At 43.4% G+C, this 15,321-nt stretch overlaps 1 non-coding gene across 1 annotated transcript; it reads left to right on the forward strand.

Moving 5' to 3' along the window:
* Positions 1-14,569: 14,569 nt before the first annotated feature.
* On the forward strand, positions 14,570-14,651 carry TRNAS-AGA (transfer RNA serine (anticodon AGA)). The gene has a single exon. It is a non-coding gene; the product is annotated as a tRNA-Ser (tRNA).
* The last annotated feature ends 670 nt before the right edge of the window (positions 14,652-15,321 follow it).

Genomic DNA, 15,321 nt, shown 5'->3' on the forward strand with positions numbered 1-15,321 from the left:
AAGGCGTGAGGGGGATGGTGTTAGGGGTAGGAGGTCCATTAAAGGCTGGTGAGGTATAATGTATACAGGAGGTAAGAATCATGGATTAACTTTTGATGAAGGGCTGGGAAAAGGGAGAGGAGCCTACTTCAAACTTGCGAGTCAAAGTAAACGGAAGAAGAAGGGAGTAATATGTGGATGAGAAGGAAGGAAAAAAAGGAAGTAATGGGTAAAAGAAAAGAGGGTAAGGAGGAGACAAGTAGTAGGTTGGAGACGAAGGTGTGTGTGTGTGTGTGTGTGTAGGTAAGAGGGAGGCAGCAGCAACCTCTGGTATTCTGTATGCAAGCTAACACCTCCCCGACACCCGAGGCAAGGCATTCCATTACCTTAAATATGCGATGTAAAGTCAAATTAGGGTTATTAGCTGTGAGGCCTGAATATAGTGATTACTCGCCGATAAACAGGAGCAAGTTATCACTGGATCTTGACTTGCGTGGCTGATCCTGACGTGGATAGCGTTCGACCGTGGTTCATGCAGTGTTCGATCCTGGTTCCGAGACTGATCGATCATAATTCGAACAATGCTCAGTTTTCCTTTGAACAACGTTTGTTCTTGGTTCGCTCGTTTGTTTGAATCTGACGCGCACTGCATTTACCTGTGATGCATATGTTTGATTTTAGATCGAACAACTCTCGAGCCTGTCTCATGCAGTGAACAACCCTGCTTCAGATGTATTTTGACACTGGTTCGTACAGCTGCGGGCCTGCCTCATACGACAGCCGATCGTTATCAAACAAGTGTAATCTTAATCTATACATCATTTCCAATTCTAGACTGCATAGTTGTGCAGCAGTGTTTCGCGCTGCTCGCAACCCTGCATCGTTCAGCCATCCAGCCGAACCTGTATTCTGGTCGATTCAGATTTGTAACTGTGAAAAACAAGGTGTTGATGGCTCCTGTCTGGCTAGAGAGAAGGTCAAGTGGAATACGCGTTGATGCATTTGGCCAGGGGCTTATACCAAGCTACCAAGGGAGAACAAAATGGGCCATCGTTCATCAGGTGGGAGAGAAGATGAAACAGATCAGATCCAAATCACTGGGACGCGCAGGCATGTAGTCAACTCGTACTTTGGTGACCGCGTTCCATAAATAAAAGATCATCTTAACGATGTGTGGAAACGTTTGGGTGACTGAGGTGAGGCACATAGCGAATACCATACGCCGCCGATGCACTGCAGCAACAGGCCAGGTGCTGGGTTCAGAGCCAAAGGGTCAAGATAAGCATTCTTTCATCAGAACGGGATATGTGGCGTGTCATGGTTCTGATGTCATGGACGACTAATATGTTGGCTTGCATGAGTCTTAGGTCATCGCGAATCAGACCAATGCATAGTTTCGGGTCATCATGGGTCAGGAAGATGAAACTTCAGGGCATTACGGATCAAGTACGAGGTTCTTGAAACATCACAGGTCAAGAACATTAATCTTGGGTTGTTATGGGTCATATAAACGAGTCTTGGGTCTTCATGGGTCAGGTATATAGGAGTTTTAGGTCGTCATGGGTCAGATGCACAAGTTTCAGCTCTTTACAGGTCAGGTACGTCTTGGGTTAAGCAAATGTGTATTGGGTCAACGTAGGATCAGTTTTCCTCCAGAATACGTTACTACTTTACCTCTATATATATCCAGCGACTTGTATCACTCCTTTTAGGTACAAATAGAAGAAGAGATTGGGGATGTAAAGTTAACTTTGATAAGCTCATTGAAACGTTGTATAAGTTCTGACTATACTAATTCCATCTATTGATTCAAGGTGTGTAAAGGATCTCTGCACACAACGACGAAATGCATACAGAGTTACGCCTCTGTAACTTAGATTCTTGGGCACTTAGCGAATGTCTATACGTTTTAAAGTGAAGGCTGGTACCTTCGCCATACCCTGGGTGTTAAGTATCCCAACCTGCAGGTGGAGTCTGGTTATTTATGACCCTCTCAGTATTCACATCACCCTCACCAATGTGGAGACAAGAGGCGAAATCTATATGGCTGGATACCCTGCTTAACCATACGTAGGTGGGAAACACTTCCATTTTGCCTTGATAAGATGATAATGATATATCCAACGAAAGAACAGTTGATGCTCTCAAAGTGTTTGATGCCTGTCTATCACACAGGTTGTTTCTGCATTACACTAAATGAAATCGATCGCAGGAGAGATTTGGCTTCGAGAGATTTGGCTCTGTCAGTAACATTCCCTAAGAAATGGCTAATATGGAAACTGGTATATTTTCTTAAATGCATGTAACATTTTACTTCTCATCAAGAAGAAATATACCTTCAAGGATGTTCATCATATTCATTTGTCTTTCACTGTATCATTTTCGAAATTAGTTAACACCCGCTCTCGATTGGTGGAACATTCTTGCCGTACTCTCACTTGTAAACTGTATGATCGATTGTAAACTACACGTACACTATTCCATCAGCGAGCCATACTGATTTTGTCGTTTATATCTTCGTTGTTATTACCACTCGTGGTGGCATGTGACTGGTCGAACATCCTAGGAGAATCATCGCATAGCATTTTCTTACCTAGTATTTCCACGAACTATTAAAAGCCATTATCAAGAAAAGTATTTATACACACACACACACACACACACACACACTTATACGCCTTTGAATGCGTGTTCTGTGGATTGAACTGATATCGTATTCTGGAGCCAGTAAGGCTCACTCCCAACCACACTAAGACAACAGACTCGCTAACATTTTGTTCTGTTACAGACCCGTTGATCATTCAAGCTTGAGTCGAAGTTTCTCCTTCAAGAGCTTTGCTAATCGAAGCTGCTTTGGCCCTATGGAGAACCTAGGGTCCTTAGCCTCATGCCCTTTGATGGAGTTGGTATTTTTAGTTAAAGATTCGAAGGGGATTTGAATTGGAGGTGAACTGACCACGAGAGAAGCAGCTGTCTTCAAATGTCTAAAGGTGATGACATCCCAGACCAACAGGCTATCCTCAGCTGAAGAATTATACGAGTGATGAAGCAGGCTGCAGTATATCCTGGTACTCTACCCGCTCACTCACTCCAATAGGAAGGCATTCGGTCTCCTCCAAGATGCACCGAAGTAGACGTATGCTGCAGAGAGAGAGAGAGAGAGAGAGAGAGAGAGAGAGAGAGAGAGAGAGAGAGAGAGACAGACAGACAGACAGACAGACAGAGAGACAGACAGACAGAGATAGAGAATTAGAGGTGATGGTGGGAGACCTCGTGAGGGTTTATCTGTGCCTCTCCAGTATCAACTCTAGGGCTTCCTCCTGAGCATATACTAGGCCACAATGACTTAAGAGGCTGTCTCTCCTTATTGAAGTGAAGTGGAATGTCGGCTACCTCAGTGTCCCGCACTCATGGTGGCTTAAACGCAACAAAATCATTGATTTATCCCCATATATTTCCACATATGTTATACAGGGCATTTCTATTTTTCGTAAATGAATGTTCTTTTCATATGATCGGCTACCAGGGGTACAAAGCATCATAATAATGGGATGGCTCACATCATTGTTCATGAAGGACTGTAGAATATTCCTCTTCGGTTCACATCATTGTTCATAAAGCATTGTTCATGAAGGACTGTAGAATGTTCCTCTTCTTATCATGGACTAGTCTACATCCGTGATCTTGGTAGATATCCTTATAGCTACGTGCTGAGAATATCTGGACTATGAAAAGTGAAGGAGTAAACATTTCCATCAAGAAAAAAAAAACGGTTTTTACTGTTACTCTTTAAACTCTGAAGAAGACAAAAAAAGTCTTGTAAAATGTCGGTCACAAAACAACAATTTTCACTGAACTTATCAAAATTATTTCCTAATTGCTATTGCTCGTGAAAATCACGATTCAATTTTCCTTCTGTTTCTGAAGATCGAAGGATTTACTTAAATGCAAGGTCACCGATTGTGATAGGTCTCAATCCTACTGTGATACAGCTTTTACCTGTCATAATAGAAATACTCTGATGTGCCTCAAACAGTTTCCTATAGTCTTGATGTATTTCCTGTCCTCACACACGCACACACACACACACACACACACACACACAACACAAAAATTATGATAGTAAAATGATAATGATGATAATTATAGTGATAAATGATAATAGTGATAACATAGTGGCAATTATACAAAGCGGAAAACAAGAAATCATGAGGAGTGAACTTCCTCGGCACATAGTCTGTAGACTGAAAACGGGTTGGATTGGTCATTTGTTTCCAGAGAAATGAATTAACTTTCCTGCCAGTCAAGTGAGATGAGGCACGTTCATTCTTAATGGTGGAAAATAAACATGTGTCAGTGCTCATTGAATTTAGGGAGCAGCACGGGGCAGTAGCATAGATGAGAACCATTAGGTGACTGACGTACCTTTTACTGTGTTTGGCTCGACCCTAATTACTTCTGGGCCAACGCTGCTCGCACACTAGGAGAGAGAGAGAGAGAGAGAGAGGAGAGACCCCGGGGGTGGGAGCCATCACAACAGCGACTCATCCACTAGCACAACCTCCACGGGGTCCCCCCATAACAGTCGGAGCTCCTCTCCGACCCACTCATCTCCAGCTGAGACAGATCCCACACGTCAGCGGACACAACAAGACATCATTTTCATCCGTCTCCCTCCTCCATGGCCTGTGGCCGTCAACCCTCGCCTCGACGAGCGGCGACACACATCGCAGGGCCACCCTCGCCAATGCTAAGAACCCTCGCCTACTTAAAACCAGCGGTGATATGAGCTTATTAAGACTCGCGGGGATCCTAGGGGACGAGACGTGAGACAGGGCGCCGTCTCCCACTCCCCAGGTGAGCCGGACCCGAGCTGCATGATACATTAGGCAGGCCGGTTCGCCCGATCCTCCTGAAGTTAGCGATGCGCGGGGTGTGGGAGACAAGCGTTGGACGAGCGGCTCCTCGCCCAGCGTATAAATGTTGGTGGAAATAGTTCCTCCCTCGGCTTCCCGACTTAATCAACCGACTGGAGATGACAGCTGACGTGTACAGAACAAATATTTTAGACGGAACTTGTGACTCTCTGCAACGCGACATGCAGACACTGCCTCTGTCGTCGTGTGTGTGTGTGTGTGTATATATATATATCCCTGGGGATAGGGGAGAAAGAATACTTCCAACGTATTATTCTCCATTAACAAGCCATGTTACTCGCAGAACCACCCTCCTCCCAGGCGACAAAGTTAATATCCTGCAAAAAGCTAACGGTATTCAGAAATAAACACAGAAAACGTAACATCCACATAGCCCTCCTCCAAGAAACCAGACTCACGTCGTAAGCCTCCCTCCCACCTTGCTACAACTACACAAGCGTAAAGAGATGGCAGACGACAACGACAAAAGAGCAAGAAGAATAAAATGTGTCAACGAAACCATACCATTTTCTAACACCATAGATACTAAAATCAGACAATGGCGACACTCTACTCATGAAAATGCTGAGATGGACAGTTAATGGGATGTCTGATCACATGCTGGTGGATTCCAAGGTGAAAGTTGTACAGAGGCTTCAGATAAAAAAAGAAATGATATGGGTTGGAAGAAGGTCCAGGTGAAATTGAGTGAGCTACAAAGAGGCTTGTGTTGAGTAGATACCAGGTGATATTTTGTCAAGGATGGCAAGAGAAGACCCAATGAGAAAAGCGGACGAGAAATTTGAAGCCATTTAAGGAAGCAGTAATTACATGTGCGAGAAAAGGATGTGGCGTGAGGGTGGTGGGGTGCATGTGCGTGAGAAATTGTAGGGATTTGAAGGAAGGGGAAGTTAAGTTGGTAAAGAAAGAGGAACGAGAGGTGTGTGTGGGTTTTACTTGTAGGGTACGAGTGACAATGAGAAATACACAAGATGAAGCAGCAGGTGGGAAAGAGGAAGAGACAGTGGCTGAAATTAAGGGAAAGTAGTGATAGGCAAAGAAGAGGTGAAGAAGAGAAGGAAGGAGAAGTCTGAATGGCCGTCGATTGTGTAAGAGGACAAGGTGACAGATGTGGGTGCTTGGGACGTGGAGGTATGCGAAGCGAGAATGTCATCGCAAGTGGTATGGTGAAAGCAGCTAAGAAAATAAGGGACAACAGTTGAATTTCCCCAAAAAGGGGGTAAATGTGTTTTGGATTGATTTTATTGGGATTCTTAGTATATCTGTATCTCAAGTTGAGGTGCCTCAGGATTAGCAGAATGCTTGTAAAGCGTCACTATATGATGTACAAGGAACAAAAGTGAATGCTCGAATTGCAAATGTAGAATATCATTTTGTGTAATGTGAAGGTTGTATGGAAGGGTGGTAATTGCGAGGATGGTGGCATACACAATTCATAAGACGTGAGGGAAAAAATGGCTTCAGGAGTGGTAGAAAAAGTGTAGATCAGGTGTTTGCTTTGGAAAATTTGTGCAAAGAAAAAAAAAGATAAAGGAAACCACGGTTAGGTCTATGAGGATAAGGCTCGTATTTTGATGCATTATGCATAGCGGATAGAGAATGGCTTTAAGCAAAAGAAGCCGCATTCTTTCCCGTTCTTAGCGTTACCTTGTCACTCGGGAAACGAAGAACAACTAACGACAAGAATGAGAGAAAAAAAAAAAAGAGCATCTTGCTAAGCGCCGATTAAGTGTGTCAGGAATTTTGATACGAGACATTGGGTAATAGTGGTGAGGTTATGTAAATGCGGGAGTGGGTAATATGGCAGCTAAGGGTGTATAATCTGCGGGCAAAGGATACTCACTGTCAATGAAGATAGTGAATAGCTTCTGGTGTTGTGTTCGGAAAAGGGATCGGTGATTTGGTACGCATAGGTAGAAATATACGTGACGTATATGAACATATATTAGTAAGTGGGGTAGATTCTCAGCTGATACTATTCGGTTGTGTAATATTTGATAAGTGTTCATAAAAGGCGATGCGAATATCCTGAGAGGAGCAGCTGGCGAGATGTCTGGTCGATACTTGGTGGAGGTGAAAGTATGTAAAAAACTTTAGGAAAACGGGGGAACGATATGGGTGAAAAGATGGGAGTAGAAGTGAGCGAGCATGGAAAAGAGGCTTGTTGGAAGAGATGAGAGAGTGAGTGCAGATGAGCGCAGAATGGCAAAGGTTTAAAGTAAACTGAACTACACGAGCGGACAAGTATTTGTTTGTGCGGGTCAAATGTGTGGCTTGCGAGAGGTGGAAGGAGGGCGCGTGAAAAAAGGTAGTAAGTGGTGAGAGGAGGAAGTCAAGTTGCCTGAGAGAAAAAGCAGAGGTGCATGAGCATTATTTGCTGGGAGGGGATATAAATGACAGATACATAAGAAAACTTGGCAGTAGGTCAAGAAAAAGGCGTAGGAGCTGAAAAAGATGGCAAGTGGAGGGTGATGGAGGCTTTACAGTGTGAGTGAGGCTCGAGTAGCTAGGCACAGTGGGTGATGGTAGGAGGCTAGGCACAATGGGCGATGGTAGGAGGCTAGACACAGTGAGGGATAGTGGTGGGCGGTTTCTCACAGTGGATGGTGGTGGCAAGTACGATATACAGTGCATAATGGTGATTAATAGAACATAGGTGGTTGCATGCTGCAAGTTCCTATGCGTGGTAGATCACATGGCAGATCACAGTGAGCGACTGTCTTCAGACTAAACTTCATGGGATAGTCTGTCAGGACAAGTTGATGGGCGAACAGGTGGAACTGGAGCAGGACGAGTCAGGTAGGCGAGCTGGTTCAATGAAGGGCAATGTAGGTGTTCGTGAAGGACAGGCTGTGCGGCGGTTGGGCAGGTAGGAGCCAGCTAGACGAGGCGACAGGACAAGTTAGGTGGACGGGCGGTTTGATGAGGAGGCTGGCAGGTAGTGGAATGACTGATGACTTGACGTATTTATGAAGGAATCGTGCGACAGATTATATTCCCGGCGATCGTCCATCAATCCCCGATCATCGTCATCATGATAATGTGATGAATTAGCAAGGAATTTCGGCATCCTGGAGGTACCAGTGGGGTCACGCACCAGCTGACTTACGACGCCTTTCACGTCCCCTTGGCCTCTGCGGGACACGACCCACCTGGCGAAGGAGGACCTCCACCGACAGGGCAGATGTACGGATTCACCCCCTAACTTTCACATGATCCTCCCTTTACAATGCCCCGGGCAACAGGTACTGAATAACAAGTGCCTTTGGCTTTGTTGTAGCTCAATGAATGCTGGCGGTGGCGTAGCCACGTAGCACATTAGCACGTCCTGGCCAAGTCGAACAGTTAGGGTGCAGTAGCCCACAATAATGGGCGATATATAACCCGAGAGTCCGGGCCCGGCGTAGAGCAGGGGCAGGTAGCCGGCCCACACATATAATCTGTGCACCAAAAGCTTGTGTAATAACAGAGATTACCTCTCGTTCATCAGGCGGAGTAATGGCTTGCCCCAACGCCCACCCCCACACCACTCCCGGCCAGACATCCCCCTGCCTATCCCTTCTCTCTCTCTCTCTCTCTCTCTCTCTCTCTCTCTCTCTCTCTCTCCCCCATCTCTCCGCACATCCTGAATCCACCCCACCCCCTCCACCCTTACCCCTCTCTCACTCACTCACTCCTACAATCCTTCACCTACGCCCACCCGATCCGTGCATACCCTTTGCTACGAACGTGAAAAGTCAGGTCTTGGCTGTCGTCCGACGGGCGAAAAAGTGTGATTTCGTTTCATTTCCCCTTATGATGGGAGAGGTCGGTGAGGAGCTAGACTGCCCCTCGTCTGCTAAATGATTACGTGAACTGCAGGACTGATACACGGTTTCTGGTACTGTACTAATTCCTTGGTGCTCATGGTGTTCCCGGAAACGTGTTGTTCCTCCGTACTCTTCATCTACGTTGTCACCATATTCATTGTATGTTATTCATACCTCACTATCTCTAGCATCATACATATAGTATTTCCCTCACACGCTTTGAGAGTATACGTTCGGTAGCTCCCTTCAGTATACCCAGCACCTCACCGTCTCTTCCTTATTCTTACAACGTATCCAGTACCTCCAAGTTATTCTCGTAGTATCCAGTACCTCCCTCACTTTTACCCTCGTGTCCAGTACTTTTCTCCTTCTTGCCATCTTAACCAATGTCTTCCTCACTCTTTGCTTCGTACTCAGTACATCGCTGACTCTTACTGTTGTACCCACTACCTTCTTGACTCTTACCGTTGTACCCACTACCTTCCTCACTCTTACCGTTGTACCCACTACCCTCCTCACTCCTACCGTTGTACCCACTACCTTCCTCACTCTTACCGTTGCGCCCACTACCCTCCTCACTCCTACCGTTGTACCCACTACCTTCCTCACTCTTACCGTTGTACCCAGTTAACCCATGTCAATGATATATATAACAACATGAATAGTCAAAAAGTAAAATAAACGCCAACGTTCAGGAAAAAATTCTCTCTCTCTCAACTGGAACTAAATAGACCAAAAAAAAAAAAAAATGGAGATATATATATGACAGGATAAGCATGCTAGTAAAATTGAAGGTACAAATGAGAATGTGCTGGACCTTGTGCTGACCCGAAAGCCTATCAGCAAGAAAATACAGTTACTAAATCTCCGAGAATACTATACCATAAAACAAAATGAATTGGACATAAATGTACGAGTGTCCAGCCAAAAAAGCTCTAGGATTTAAGCATTCGCAATATAACCCAAGGAAAATACGAATCACGCAAGGAGGAAAGAAAATTTTCTTTAAAGACGCCCTGTCGTGTGGTTGTCACTGGCTCTACATATATCCACGTTGGATACATAGGAATGAATACAAAGGGATTCAAACACGTACAGACCACTGGATCCTTTTTGAGGCGGTTTGTGTTAGTGAAAGATACCAGAAACTCACAATACAGTGTCGTAAAAGTTAGAAAGTATACAGATAATTCAAACAGAATAACCTGCATATTGTCAGGGTGACTCTGGAGGCGCAAAAAATAATGTAAAGTGTGGGCTTGAAGCGAAATATTTATGAGATCTATTGTTGCTTTCAATAACTAACGGACAGATCATTCCATATGAAATAATCCAGTTGAAAAAAAAAGTTCTTCTCCTCATTTGAGATAAAACGTTTGACAAAAGTACATAAAAGTCCAGGTCACCTGAGACGAGGAAACACGACACAGTACAGGACAACCGGGTTCCCGAGGTGGAAAGAGCTTGGTCAGTGCTCATAAGGTCAAAGGTTCTGCTACCATATCTCAGGTCTTTTACGAAGCTTTACTTTCGATGATTTAAAACTTCAGTTTACTATTTCATTATGACATTAAGTCAACAGTGTTCGACGTGTATTAGGAAATTTAGCGTTCAGTTTTGCAATAATCTTGTGAAACCACATTAAGGTTTGACTTTAATACCAACAATTTTGTTTGTTTTAAGAGATGTATGCAGTCAACATAAGGGTTTGAATATGGCATTGATAGATCTAGAGAAAGCATATCATAGGCTTGATAGCGATGCCTTGTAGAAGGTCTTACGAATATATGGTGTGATAAGACTGGGTTTTGAAAGCAACAAAATGGTTTTGTTAGAAGTGTAAGGCACCAGTACGAGTGGGAAGAGAGGAGAGAGAGTGGTTTCAATTGAAGGTTAGTCTGCGGCAGGAGTATGCGAGTATTCATGGATGGGGTGGTGAAGGAGGTAAATGCAAGAGGTCCTGGAGAGAGGGGCGAATATGTAGCCTTCAGGAAGTGAGGGTCTGGGTTGCGAGTTGGATGTTTGCTAGTCTCAGTGCAATACGTCTCACCTCCACACTACGATAGTGAAGAATTCATTTTTTTATGATGCCTTTAAATGGAATAGTCGCCCAATTGGAAAGAAATTTGTGCCAAAAAAACCTTCCTCCTATTATCATATTTGAAATGTGGTCAGTGAACTCAATGTTTCAGGGAAAAGCATAAAAATCGCAAATCTACTCTATCCACAAATGTTATTATTGAATCTTGAAATTCCTAAGGGCAAAAAATACTAGTTTCTGCAAAATGATAATTAAACGAAAATACCTATTTCGGTTCATATCCGATATAGCCATACCTATTTGCAACTTTCCACAGAGCTAAAAAGGCTTCAGTAACAAAACACACAATTGGTGAACTTCACCTTATCTGTATGTAGCGCCATTCATGATGAATATTGTTTACCATCAGAAGACATTCTTCACTGGAACGCCTAGAAGGGCCGCAGGTTTTGAAATCAAAATACATAGTCTTGGTCAAGGTTTAAGCCAGGGCGTGGTGGTCTTGAAGGTAGTTTCCAAGCCACCAAAGACCGATTTTGAAAAAGCTAGACAGACGACATTTTGTTCAATGCACTCAGATGAAATAGACGGCCAAACAGCCTCGACTTATGATGAAGGTACATCAGGAGCAAAATCGTAGTTCAAGGGCACCAGAACCCGGCCCTAACAGTCAACAATGACCACCTTACAAAGTTCAGAGACGCTATATATACATACATAGATAGATGGACAGATGGATAGAAAAACAGATGATACAGATACATATAAACATCCTGGTGGAGAAAAAGGAAAAGGGTCATGCAGGAAGCAAGCAAAGCTTCAAGGGAGGTTTGAAGAACCCCTTCCGAAAAAGCTAGACTCGAGAAGGATGATGCAGTGTCCAACACCACAAAAATAGCTTAAAGGGAAAGAAGTTTTGAGCATAAGTGGAAAAACCTCAGCGAAGGAATGTTAAAAGTGTCCCACAGACATTAGCCCCAGGCTGGATGCCCTCATGGGAGGTAAAGTATCCTTAATGTACTGCTGGAACATCCAGCAGCTACCGTGACAATGGCTCCTCGACACACCGCATCATTGTCGACTAATAAGTTTGTGCTACCTGCCTCACGTTCTCCTGGGAGACGTAATTGAATTCCACAGTCCAAGAACATAATCAAGGACGTTACGTCGAGTCATTAGGAGTATTGCTTGCTTTCTCCTTAGGGAGAAGGTACGTGGTCGATAGGTTAGAGAGTGGCTCCTATTAACCATCGAGAGAAAGATCTCTCTCTCTCTCTCTCTCGCATGAGCTGCTGACTCAGTCCACAAACATCCAGTCTCTTCATCTACTACAAAAGTGACGTCATGCACCTCAAGACTTATCTTTCGTAACTTTTTTTTTTTTTTTTTTTTTTTACTGCGGTGAGTGCTACGCGTTAACCCTGCTTTGTGCCAAATATCGTGTTCTGCAATTCGCTCGTCTTGTCTTACACTCACCAACACTTCCGTAGGTTTCCCACACCAACACTTCCGTAGGCTTCCCAATAAATGACAATTATCAAACCCGCTTTGGCAACGGGGTCGTCCAATGGCGTGATCTCCAGAAGGTATCTTTATAACAAGCTACTTCTTCATCCTCAGTCCAGGGATAATACTTCGAAGCTGTCGATGTTGTTCCACTGACTTCCCTCTACGTCCCTACGAGTAGCACAACGTCTTCGTCTTGAAGGAACAAGTGGGAGTAACAGGTGGATTCGGAAAAAGGACGACGAAGAGGACGAGGAGAATGAGCGAGAAAATTAGGAAAATGACGCTAGAAAAAGGTAGTAAAGAAGAGGCTGAAAGAAGAGGATTAGGAGGATGAGGAGGAGATAATAATGAAGGAGCAAGACAAGGAGGAGTGAGAGACTGACGACGCGGATGAGGAGATACAGGAGGAGATAAAACGTTAAAAAGTTGGTAGCCAAGCGCAGCAAAATGTGGCCATCATAGTTCCGAGAAGGCTACAATTAGCTCTCTCTCTCGCTCGCTTAAAAACGTCGCAAATTACCCCCCCATTGTAGCGCCAAGAACTATAGTCCGCTAGAATTGGTCACAATGGCGTGGGTCGGTAATGGATCCAGAGTGATATGCCCAAGCAATCATATGGGTACATAGCCCCTGATAGAGCTATGATAAGGTCAATTGTCTTGTGGCACAAAGACTAACGGCCGCCATCCTCTTAATTAAAAAATTCATGGAGAACGTTGATGAAAACAAGATGACTGGAGCTTTTCATATCATGAAATTAGCCCCACAATATTTAATACAAGATGACAAAGTATAATACCGTCAGTCTTCGATCGGGTGGAGGCTGAGCCGAGCCCCATCCATCGCCAGAAGCCATCGCTCGCGTCCCAACACAGCAAACACTTGAGGTGAACTAGTTTGTTCATGGAAACAATGAAGCGAACCTTTAAGAGACGACCGAGAAAATGGAACTAATTATCCTTACCTACCAGTTAATTACAAAGATTAATAAATGGTATCGATTTGCTCGAAATCGGAAAAAAAAAATGTGATGACTCTGGATTTTGGTGAAAGGTTATCACCAGGAGACGAGGGGGTCTGTACCTACTGGATGTGTGATCAACACAGTACCTCAACTGGTAATCTTTTAAGACCACAAAAATGTTTAGTGAAGTCATTTGTCTTGAAGATAAAACTCACACCACAACAAATTTCGATGTTGTAAAGGAATAAGTACTGACGGGGACAAAATATCAACAACTCTGATATCGTCTGTAGAATCTTTATAAGACAGTATTATTTATCTTTTCTTATGTTAGCTGAGACGGCAAGGGCAACTGAATGCTTTAATCAGGGCTAGCTCGTTAATTCTGTATGTGTGTGTATATATATATATATATATATATATATATATATATATATATATATTCTTGTAAGGAGGCATAATATTATCCGATACAAGTCCATTACACATAAAGCAATCAGCTTTGTTTTCCATTTTCCTCAACACGTTTTACCCCAACAGGTAGTGTTGATTACATGTTCTGCATCAATTTTCACTTTATTCTTATAAAATATATAGAGCAAAACGGGAATAAAACGGGAATGAAATATTACAAATGAGAGCAGTGACATATAGCAAAGCTAATATTTTGATTGGTGGACCGTGTTCCTTCGGAGCTCATTCATGGCAGTATGGACGGTAGGGGTCAAACTTGTTGGGTCAACGGCTGAGGGTATTTTCTGAGGCCTCTGTACCTGGTGAAGTCCAGTGAAGATAGATAATGACCCGACCCTCCAACTGACTATTATAGGAAAAGCGTTGTAGGAAAGGAATGAAACGAGTGATGATACTGCAAATACTGACAGTATACAAATGTTTCAGAAGACGTATGAGAGTAGATCAAGTACAAAATATAAGGCTCCACGAGTACAGAACCTCTTTCCTGTACTTACAAATAGACAAGTACACGTTTATAATGATTTATATTACAATTATCCTTATCATATTGTAATTTAATATTATATTGTAATTTATCAATATTATATTGTAATCTATTATCATTGTTATCAATGCTGTTATGGCTGTTCTTACTATTTTCACTTGTTTTTCCACCATTTTTATTACCATCAATTACAAACATCCACACACACACACTATACAATTTAGAAATGTATGATAACAGCAAGTTCAAGAGATGGGACCCCACGAGTGCAAAATCCCTTCCCCATACCGTATGCATAGTAAGTGTAGATGAAGATACACACACACACACACACACACAAATATACGTATTGTGAATTGAACCACTCAAGCAGTGATGGCCGAGTGGTTAAGGCGTCTGACTAGAAATCAGATGGGATCTTCCCGCGTAGGTTCGAATCCTACTCACTGCGGATCTTCGTTTTTCTTTTGTCCCTTTTTCTTACTGTAGAAATGATACGTCAATGATCAGAGCCTTAGACTAGTAAGCACAAGGTTGAAGGTTCGAATCCTGCCCATACTTATCACATTAGTAGTAAGTACCTCCTAGAGGAGTGTTATCTATTTGGAACATGTTATCTATATTATCGATACCTAATATGTTAAGTGATAAATCAGGGGTGCTCGAACGTAATTCCTGACAAGAGTTTCTTGCTAAGCTATGGCGATATAACTGGCGTGATGTGGTCATACCTCTACCTTCTCAACACATAGGACCCCCAGGCTGTGTGCGTGTGTGTGTGTGTGTGTGTATTTATGTATGTGCGTGTGTGTGTGTATTTGTGTATGTGCGTGTGTGTGTGTATGTATCAGATATTTTCTTTAAAGAATGTATGAAAAACATTCAGAAAAATAAATGGAATTTGTATGTGGCCTTTATTGATCTGGAGAAGGCATACGACACGGTTGATAGAGATGCTTTGTAGAAAGTCTTCAAGATATATGGTGTGGGAGGTAAGCTACCAGAAGCAGTGAGAAGTTTCCATCAAGGATGTGAGGCGTATGGACGAATAGGAAGCGAGGAGAGTGAATGGCTCCCAGTGAAGGTCGGTCTACGGCAGAAGTGTGTGATGTCGCCATGGT

Source organism: Panulirus ornatus, chromosome 1, assembly GCF_036320965.1.
Source record: "Panulirus ornatus isolate Po-2019 chromosome 1, ASM3632096v1, whole genome shotgun sequence".
Lineage (NCBI taxonomy): Eukaryota > Metazoa > Arthropoda > Malacostraca > Decapoda > Palinuridae > Panulirus > Panulirus ornatus.